Genomic DNA, 10,238 nt, shown 5'->3' with positions numbered 1-10,238 from the left:
AAATGAAATTAAGAAATTTATCTGATATAGAGTTAAGAATAATGATGGTAAAGATGCTCGACCTCATGAGAAAAGATATAGTAACTACGAAAACAGAAATAAAGAATGACATAGCACAAATGAAGAACACACTGGAAGGAATACATGAATTAGAAGACAGGGTTGAAAAAATCACTTATCAGAGAACCAAAAAAGAAAAAGACAATTAAAAAACAGGAAGACAGCTGTGAAACATACCAATATTAGCATAGCAGGTGTGCCAGAAGAGGCAGAAAGGGATAGAGCAATGGTTCTCAACCTTGGCTGCACATCAGAATCACCTGGAAAAATCAGGATTTTAAAGATTCCCAGGTGATTCTGATGTGCAACCAAGGTTGAGAACCACTGGGATAGAGTATGTGTTTGAAGAAATAATGGCAGAAAAATTCCCTAACCTGATAAAGGAAAAAGTCACACAAGCCAGGAGGCACAGAGAACCCCAAGCAAGAAGAACCCAAACAGGCCCATGCCCAGACACATCATAATTAAAATGCCAAAAATTAAAGACAAAGAGAGAATCTTAAAGGCAGCAAGAGGAAAGCAAACTATTACCTACAAAGGTGCTCCCACAAGGCTGACACCTGATTTCTCATTAGAAACTCTACAGGCCAGAAGGGGATGGCATGAAGTACTCAAGGTAATGGAAAGCAAGGATCTGAAACCAAGATTACTATATCCAGCAAGACTATCATTCAAAATAGATGGTCAAATAAAGAGCTTCCCAGACAAAAACACACACACACACACACACACACACACAAAACAAAACTAAAGGAGTACATCACCACCACGCCAGCATTACAAGAAATATGAAAGGGACTGCTATATAAGAAGAAACAGAGAGAGAAACTTAGGCATACAGATTTAAAATGGTAATATATAAGTACCTATAAAAAATAACCTTAAATGTAAATGGATTAAATGATCCAATCAAAGACATAGGGCAGCTGAATGGATACAAAAACATGACCCAACTATATGCTGTCTATAAGAGACCCACCTCAGAACAAAACACTCACACAGGATGCAAGTGAAGGGCTGGAAAAAATTTTTCCATGCAAATGGAAAAGAAAAAAAGCTCAAGTAGCAATACTCATATCTGACAAAATAGACTTCAAAATGAAGGCCATCACAAGAGACAACAAAGTTCACTACATAACACTAAAGGGATTGATCCAACAAGAGGATATAACCCTGGTAAACATACATGCACCCAATATAGGAGCAGCTAAATATATAAAAAAAACTTCTACAGGACTTTAATGGAGAGATTGACAACAATATAGTCATAATAGGGGACTTTAACACCCGCTGACTTCACTGGATCGATCTTCCAGACAAAAATTTAACAAGGAAACAGTGACTCTAAAGGACATACTGGATCAGATGGATTTAATTGACATTTATACAACATTTTACCACATAGCAACAGAATATACATTCTTCTCAAGTGCACATGGATCATTCTCAAAGACAGACCACATGTTAGGACACAAAACAAGTCTCTACAAGTTCAAGAAGATTGAAATCATATTAAGCATCTTCTCAGGTCACAGTGGAATGAAATGAGAAATCAACTACAGTAAAAACACCCCAAAACATTCAAACACATAGAGATTAAATAAACAATGAATGGGCTTAATAAAGAAATCAAGAAAGAAATAGAAAAATTCCTGGAAACAAATAAAAATGATCACACAACAACCCAAAATCTGGGACACAGAAAAAGCAGTCCTAAGATGGAAGTTCATAGCACTACAGGACTACCTCAAAAACAAGAAAAGTTAATAATACACTATGTAACCCTACAACTTAAATAACTATAAAGAGAACAGTAACAAAACCCAGATTAAGTTGAAGGAAGGAGATAGTAAAGATTAGAGCAGAAATAAATGACATAGAGACTAAAAACAAAACAAAACAAAAAATCAACGAAACCAAAAGTTGATTCTTTAAAAGGATAAACAAAATTGATGAACTGTTAAACAGACTCATAAATAAACAAAGAGAGAGGACCCAAATAAATAAAATCAGAAATGAAAGCCATGGTAACAACTGACAACACAGAAATACAAAGGATAGTAAGAAAATACTATGAACAACTACATGCCAACAAGCTGGACAATGTGGATGAAATGGAAAAATTCCTAGAAAAATACAGTCTCCCAAAACTGAATCAGGAAGAATCAGAAAACCTGAATAGGTCAATAACAACTGATGAAATAGAAGCAGTAATCAAAAACTCACAGCAAACAAAAGCCCAGGTCTAGATGGCTTCACAGGGAAATTTTACCAAGCATTCAAAGAACTAATACCTATATTCCTCAAACTACTCCAAAAAATCCAAGATTACGGAACACTTCCAAGTTCTTTTTATGAGGCCAGCATTACCCTACATCCAAAACCAGATAAAGTCACTACAAAGAGAATTACAGGCCAATATCCCTGATGAACATAGATGCTAATATCCTCAATAAAATTTTAGCAAATCGGATCCAGCAATATATTAAAAAGATCATACACCATGACCAAGTGGGATTTATTCCAGGAATGCAAGGCTGGTACAATATTTGCAAATCGATAAATGGGATACATCACATAATCAAATTGAAAGACAAAAATCACATGATCATATCAGTAGACGCAGAGAAAGCATTCAACAAAATCCAACACCAATTTCTGATAAAAACTCTCAGCAAAGTGGGAATAGAGCAATCATATCAACATGATAAAGGCCATATATGACAAACATACAGTGAACATCATACTCAATGGGCAAAAACTAAAATCATTTCCCCTAAGAACAGCAACAAGACAAGGATGTCCACTTTCACCACTCTTATTCAACACTAGTGCCCCAGTGCACGGATTCGTGCACAATAAAAGAAAATTAATTAGAAGGTGGCCGGTGGGGTGGGACTGGGTGAGATGGGCCGTACACACCCTGGAGCCAATCTCCCGTGGTCCTCCCTGGCCAGCTGCACCTGGGGCGGCAGCGCAACTCGAAGGGTGTCTGCAGAGTGAGTGGGGTCCATCCGGCAGGTGGGGTACCTTGGCCTGGCCTGCAGGGATTAGGCCAAAACCGGCTCTCTGACATCCGAGGGGTCCCAGATTGTGAGAGGTGGTTCTTGGGGTGATGCACCCCCAGAATTGGGCTCCCTCCTCTCTGGTTCCAGGATGTGTCACCGAGAACCGCTGCTGCCAAGTCACCAACAGCTTGGCAGCTCCTGCATTGAGCGTCTGCCCCCTGGTGGTCATTGCACGTCATAGGCTACCAGTCGTACAGGTCGCTTTTCTCTTTTATTAGTGTAGACTAGAGGCCCTGGTGCACAAAAATTTGTGCACTGAGAGGAGTCCCTCAGCCCGGCCTGTGCCCTCTCGCAGTCTGGGACCCCTCGGGGAATGACCACTTGCTGGCTTAGGCCTGCTCCCCAGGGGATTGGGCCTAAGATGGCAATCAGACATCCCTCTGGCAGCCTGGCAGTCCTCGGGGCATGTCCACTTGCCAACAGGGAGCAGACCTAAGCTGCAGTTGGACATCCTTAGCGCTGCTGAGGAGGCAGGAGAGGCTCCCAACCACCACCGCTGTACTGGCAGCCATCAGCCTGGCTTGTGGTTGAGCAGAGCTCCTCCATGTGGGAGCTCACTGACCACCAGAGGGCAGCTCCTGCATTGAGCGTCTGCCCCCTGGTGGTCAGTGTGTGTCATAGTGACCAGTCATTCCCAGTCTTTCTGCTGTTAGGGTCAGTTTGCATATTACCCTTTTACTATATAGGATAGAGGCCTGGTGCACGGGTGGGGGCCGGCTGGTTTGCCTTGAAGGGTGTCCCGGATCAGGGTGGGGGTCCCGCTTGGGTGCCTGGCCAGCCTGGGTGAGGGGCTGATGGCTGTTTGCAGCTGGTCACAACCCCTTCAGGGTGGGGGTCCCCACTGGGTTGCCTGGCCAGCCTGGATGAGGGACTGATGGCTGTTTTCAGGCTGGCCACACCCCCTTTAGGGTGGGGGTCCCCACTGGGGTGCCTGGCCAGTCTGGGTAAGGGGCTGAGGGCCGTTTTCAAGCTGGCGGGCGACTGAAGCTCCCAGCCTTTTTTTTTTTTTCTTTTTTTTTATTCTGGGATTTATTTACCTTCTATAATTGAAACTCTGTTGCCGTCACTGGTGCTCCCAGCTCTGAGGCCGCGGCCAGCTGAAAGTAGGTATCTGGGGTTTGTTTAGCTTCTATAATTGAAACTTTGTTGCTTCCGGAGCTCAGAGCCGGGCCACGGCAGGTGGGGAACCTTGGCTTCCTCCATCATTGGAGCAAGCAAGCCTCATGTTCACTTCAGCTGCGTGGCTGCTGGCCGCCATCTTTGTTGGCAGTTAATTTGCATATCGCCCTGATTAGCCAATGGGAAGCGTAGCAGAGGTACGGTTAATTACCCTTTTTGTCTTTTATTAGATAGGATAGTACTGTAAGTCCTAGCCACAGCGATCTAACAAGAAGAAATAAAAGGCATCCAAATTGGGAAGGAGGAAGTAAAATTCTCATTATTTGCAGATGACATATTATACATAGAAAACCCTAAAGAGTCCACCAAAAAACTACTATATTTAAGAAATGAATTTGGCAATGTAGCAGGATACAAAATCAACATCTAAAACTTGACAGCTGTTTCACAGATCTAGAACCAATACTCCAAAAATGTATACTGAACCAAAAAAAGACCCCCAATAGCTGCAGCAATCTTGAGAAAGAAGAACACAGTTGGAGGGATCACAATACCAGATACCAAATTATAATATAAAACCACTGTACTCAAAACAGACTGGTACTGGTACAAGAACAGGCATATAGATCAATGGAATAGAACAGAGAACCAGAAATCGACCCAAGCCATTATGCCCAATTAATATTTGACAAAGGAGGCAAAAGCATACATTGGAGCAGAGACAGCCTCTACAATAAATGGTGTTGGGAACATTAGACAGATACACGCAAAAAAAAAAAAAAATGAAACTAGACCAACTTACACCACACACAAAAATATACTCATCTATCTAATAATAGGATAATATGCAAATTGTTCAGGATGCTGTCACGTAATGACCGAACAGCAGGGACCTGAGGCTGCATGGCACCTGGCTGGGGCAGGGGACCTGAGGTTGCACCACCACCCAGTGGGGCTTGACAGGGACCTCAGGCCATGCCCCCTGCCCCAGCGCTGGGTTGGGGACCACAGGCTGCGCCCCCGCACGATGGGATTTGACGGGGGACCTCAGGCCGTGCCCCCCACTTGGCAGGGCTTGACAGGGGACCTCAGGCTGCTCCCACCGCCCTTGCAATGGGCCAGGGGTCCTGAGGCTGCGCCCCTCGCCCGGCGGGGCTTGACAGAGGCCCAGGACTGTGCCCCCCATCCAGTGCAGGGCCGGGGGACCTTAGGCTGTGCCCCCCGCCTGGCGCTGGGCTGGGGGACCTGAGGCTGCACCCCTGCCCTGAGGCGCTTGATGGGGGACCTGAGACTGCACCCCCTATCTGGTGCTGGGGCAGGGGATCTGAGGCTATGCACCCCCTGCCTGGAGGGGCTTGACAGGGCCCGGCCGGTTCTGGGTCTTGCCCAATGTGGGTGGGGCCAGCTGGGTCTGAGTCTCCTGCAATTTTGAAGTGTGTGCTGGTGAGCAGAGACTTGACTCTGGATCCCACGGCCCACCCCAGACTCTGACAGAAGAGAGATTTTCATATACATTTTACTAATTTTCTTTCATCTCTGACACTTCTATTATAGAGAAAGGGCAAATAGCAATATTAAAATATTTCCTCTAATTAATTCCCTTTTAATGTGCACAAATTTTGTGCACTGGGACACTAGTAATAGATAAAAGACTTAAATGTAAGGTGTGAAACCATAAAAAATCCTAGAAGAAACCACAGGCAGCAAAATCTCAGACATCTCGCATAGCAATATGTTTACAGATACATCTCCTAGGGCAAAGGAAATTAAGGAGAAAATAAACAAATGGGACTACATAAAAATAAAAAGCTTCTGCACAGCAAAAGAAACCAACAAAATGAAAAGGGAGCCCAATGTATGGGAGAACATATTTGGCAATGATACATCTGTTAAAGGGTTAACATCCAAAATATATAAGGAACTCGTACAACTTAACAAAAGGAAGACAACCCAAATAAAAAGGGGCAAAGGACTTAGACATTTTCCCAAAGATGGCAAAGAGACATATGAGAAAATGCTCAAAGTCACTGCTCATCAGAGAGATGCAAGTTAAAATGACAATGAGGTGTCACCTCACACTTGTCAGAATGGCTACTATCAACAAATGACAAGTGCTATTAAGGATGTGGAGAAAAGGAATCCCAGTACACTGCTGCTGAGAATGCAGACTGGTGCAGCCATTATGGAAAACAATATGTAGCTTCCTCAAAAAATTAAGTATGGAACTGCCATTTGACCTAGTGATCCCACTTCTAGGAATATATCCTAAGAAACCCGAAACACCAATCAGAAAGAATGTATGCACCCGTGTTCATAGCAGCCTAATTTACAATAGCTAAGATCTGCAAACAGCCCAAGTGCCCATCAGTAGAGGAGTGGATAAAAAAGCTGTGGGACATGTATACCATGGAATACTATCTATACCAATGATGGCGAACCTATGACACGTGTGTCAGAGGTGACACTCGAACTCATTTTTTTGGTTGATTTTTCTTTGTTAAATGGCATTTAAATATATAAAATAAATATCAAAAATATAAGTCTTTGTTTTACTATGGTTGCAAATATCAAAAAATTTCTATGTGACACGGCACCAGAGTTAAGTTAGTGTTTTTCAAAATGCTGACACGCTGAGCTCAAAAGGTTTGCCATCACTGATCTATACTAATAAAAGCCTAGGTGATCCTCGTGCGTGACATCGTCACAAGATGGCCACCACAAGATGGCCGCACGCACATAAGAGGTGGTGCCCAACGGTTGCTCCACGCAGTGAAGCCTGGGGGTCCCGTGGCTCTGCACAGTGGGGAGGAAGTGGGTCGCGGCAGGGGAGGACAGTTGTGGGTGATCAGGCTGGCAGGGGAGGGCAGTTGTGGGCAATTGGGCCGGCAGGGGAGGGCAGTTGGGGGCAACCGGGCTGACAGGGGAGGGCAGTTGGGGGTGATCAGGCTGACAGGGGAGGGCAGTTGGGGGTGATTGGGCTGGCAGAAGAGCAGTTAGGTGTCAATCAGGCCGGCAGGGGAGTGGTTAGGGGGCAATCAGGGTGGCAGGCAGAAGTAGTTAGGGGCAATCAGGCAGGCGAGCAGTTAGGAGCCAGTGGTCCCGGATTGTGAGAGGGATGTCTGACTGCTGGTTTGGGCAGTCAGACATCTCCCGAGGGATCCCATATTGGAGAGGGTGCAGGCTGGGATGAGGGACACCCCTCCCCTGTGCATGAATTTCGTGCACTGGGCCTCTAGTCCTATATAATAAAAGCCTGATATGCTAAGTATCCAGTCAGCCATTTAACCAAAGCATACTATGCTAATGATATGCTAAGGCTGTTCATTCACTTGCTATGATGTGCACTGACCACCAGGGGGGGAGACAGTTACTGTTTGACCAGTTGCTATGACGTGCACTGACCACCAGGGGGCAGATATTTGACCAGTTGACCAGTTGCTATGACATGCATTGACCCACCAAGGGACAGATGCTCTAACCAGTAGGTTCGCTTACTACTGGGGTCTGGCCGATTGGGACTGAGCCAGATGGGCCGGACACGTCCTGGAGCCCTCATCTGGCCCCTCCCCAGCTGGCCAACCTCCTGCATCCCTTCCCAGCCCCAATCATGCACTGGTGGGGTCCCTTGGCCTGGCCTGTGCCCTCTCGCAATCCGGGACCTCTTAGATGTTTGAGAGCCGGTTTCGGCCTGATCCTGCAGACCAGGCTGAATTCATGCACCAGGCCTATAGTGCCACTATAAAAAAGAAGGATCTCTTACTCTTTCAGACAGCACAGAGGGACCTGGAGAGCATCATGCTAATTAAAATAAGCTAGTCAAAAGACAGGTATCACATGATCTCACTCATATATGGAATCTAATTAAAATAAAACTGATGAACGGAGTGGATCCAGAGACATGGAAGCATGGAACAGAGAGCGGAATCTCTAAGGGAAGGCGGGGAGGGTGGGAGGTAATCAACCAAAGACCTTGTATGCATATATGCATAAGCCCATGGACACAGACAGTGGAGTGGTGAGGGCCTTGTGTGGGGCTGGGGGTGGGCTGGAGGGGGTCAATGTGGGGAAAAAAAGGGGACATATTACTTTCAACAGTAAAGATTTAAAGTAAAATAAAAATGAACAGATGGATGGTAGATCCACTTGCTGTGCAAGAAAATCCTGGAGATCCAGGAACAAGAAGATCACAGTTCAATTTTTCAGGCTTGAAAGTAGAAATGGCAGGTAGTCAATTAAATTATAAAGAGTGGAGTTCAGAGGACAGGTCTAAGAAGAAAATACACTTGGGGTCAATACTGTTAATAATAGAGTAAGTGAGTATAAAATCCTTCAGCTAGTATTTAATGAATTCCTACAGTATATATTTTTAACTTATTTTTAAAAATCTTTTTCAATTACAGTTTACATTCAATATCATTTTGTTAGTATCAGTAATACAGCACAGTTGTTAATCACATACTTTATAAAGTGTTCCCTTTTGATATTTCCAGTATCAAGTGGCACCATACATAGTTATTCCAGTATTAGCATCTTTTCTACAGTGTACTTTGCATTCCCATAAATTTTGTAACTGCCAATGTGTACTTCTCAATCCCTTCACATTTTCCACTCAGTCCCAACACTCCTCTCCTCTGCCAATCCTTAATCTTTTTCCTGTATCTAGGAGTCTGTTTTGTTTGTTCATTTATATTGTCCTTTAGATCCACATATAAGTGAAATTATATGGTATTTATCTTTCTCTGAATGACTTATTTCACTTAGCGTAATACCTTCTAGCTTCATCAATGTTGTCACAAACGGTAAGACTTTATTTTTTTAATGACTTTATTATTCATATTTTTGAATAATTTTCTTCTACTTCTTAAAGACCCTTTAACATTTCTTGTAACGTTGGTTTGGTGGCAATGAACTCCTGTAGCTTTTTCTTGTCTGGGAAGCTCTTTATCAGTTCTTCTATTCTAAATGATAGCTTTTCTGGATAATCTTGATTGTAGGTTCTTGCTTTTTATCACTTTGAATACTTCCTGCCAATCCCTTCTAGCATGCAAAGTTTCTGTTAAGAAATCAGCTGACAGTCTTCTGGGAGCTTCCTAAGTAGATTACTAACTGCTTTTCTCTTGCTGCTTTAGAGATTCTCCCTCTTTTTAAAATTTATCTTTATTGTTGAAAGTATTATAGATGTCCCATTTTTTGAGTTTCTTTATATTTAACCTTTGGCATTTTTTAAAAAGAATAGTTCGATTTTTAGAGAGAGGAAAGGAGAGGGAGAGAACAGTATCAATGTGAGAGTGGAACATATATGGGCTGCCTCCTACATTCCCCCACCAAAGATTGAGCCTGCAACCTGGGCATGTGCCCTTGAATGGGAATCAAACTGTCAAATCTTCTGGTGCATAGGACAATGACCAACCGAGTCACATCAGCCAGGGTTATCCTTTGGCATTTTATTTATGACATGTCTGGTGTAGGCCTCTTTGGGTTCATCTTGTTTGTGATACTCTGCATTTACTGGAGTTGCATATTTATAGGTTGGGGAAGTTTCTCTTATTTTCTTTTTTTAAAGGTTTTCAATTTCTTCTTCTGGCACTTCCATGATGCAAGTATTGGTACACTCGAAGTTGTCCCAGAATCTCCTTATACTATCATTTTTTTCTGTTCTAATTGGGTGTTTTCTGCTTCCTTATGTTCCAAATATTGTCGTCTCTTTCTCTACCCCTCCATCCCTTCCATGTTCTCTAAAAATCAATGGAGGGAAAAAAAAATCAATGGAAAGAATATCTTCGAGTGAGGATTAATAAAACAAAACAAAAATAAATAAATAATAAAAATAAAAGGTCAGAATATACTATGAGTAAGAAAAAACACACAAGTATTCCTTTTTATTTTATTTTTTGTTGTTGTTAATCCTCACCTGAAGATATTTTTCCATTGATTTTTAGAGAGTGGAAGGGAGAGGGGGAGAGAGAGAGAGAGAAAAAACATCAATGGGAG

This window comes from Myotis lucifugus, unplaced genomic scaffold (assembly GCF_000147115.1).
Source record: "Myotis lucifugus unplaced genomic scaffold, Myoluc2.0 scaffold_19, whole genome shotgun sequence".
NCBI lineage: Eukaryota > Metazoa > Chordata > Mammalia > Chiroptera > Vespertilionidae > Myotis > Myotis lucifugus.
This window is presented reverse-complemented; position numbering follows the sequence as displayed.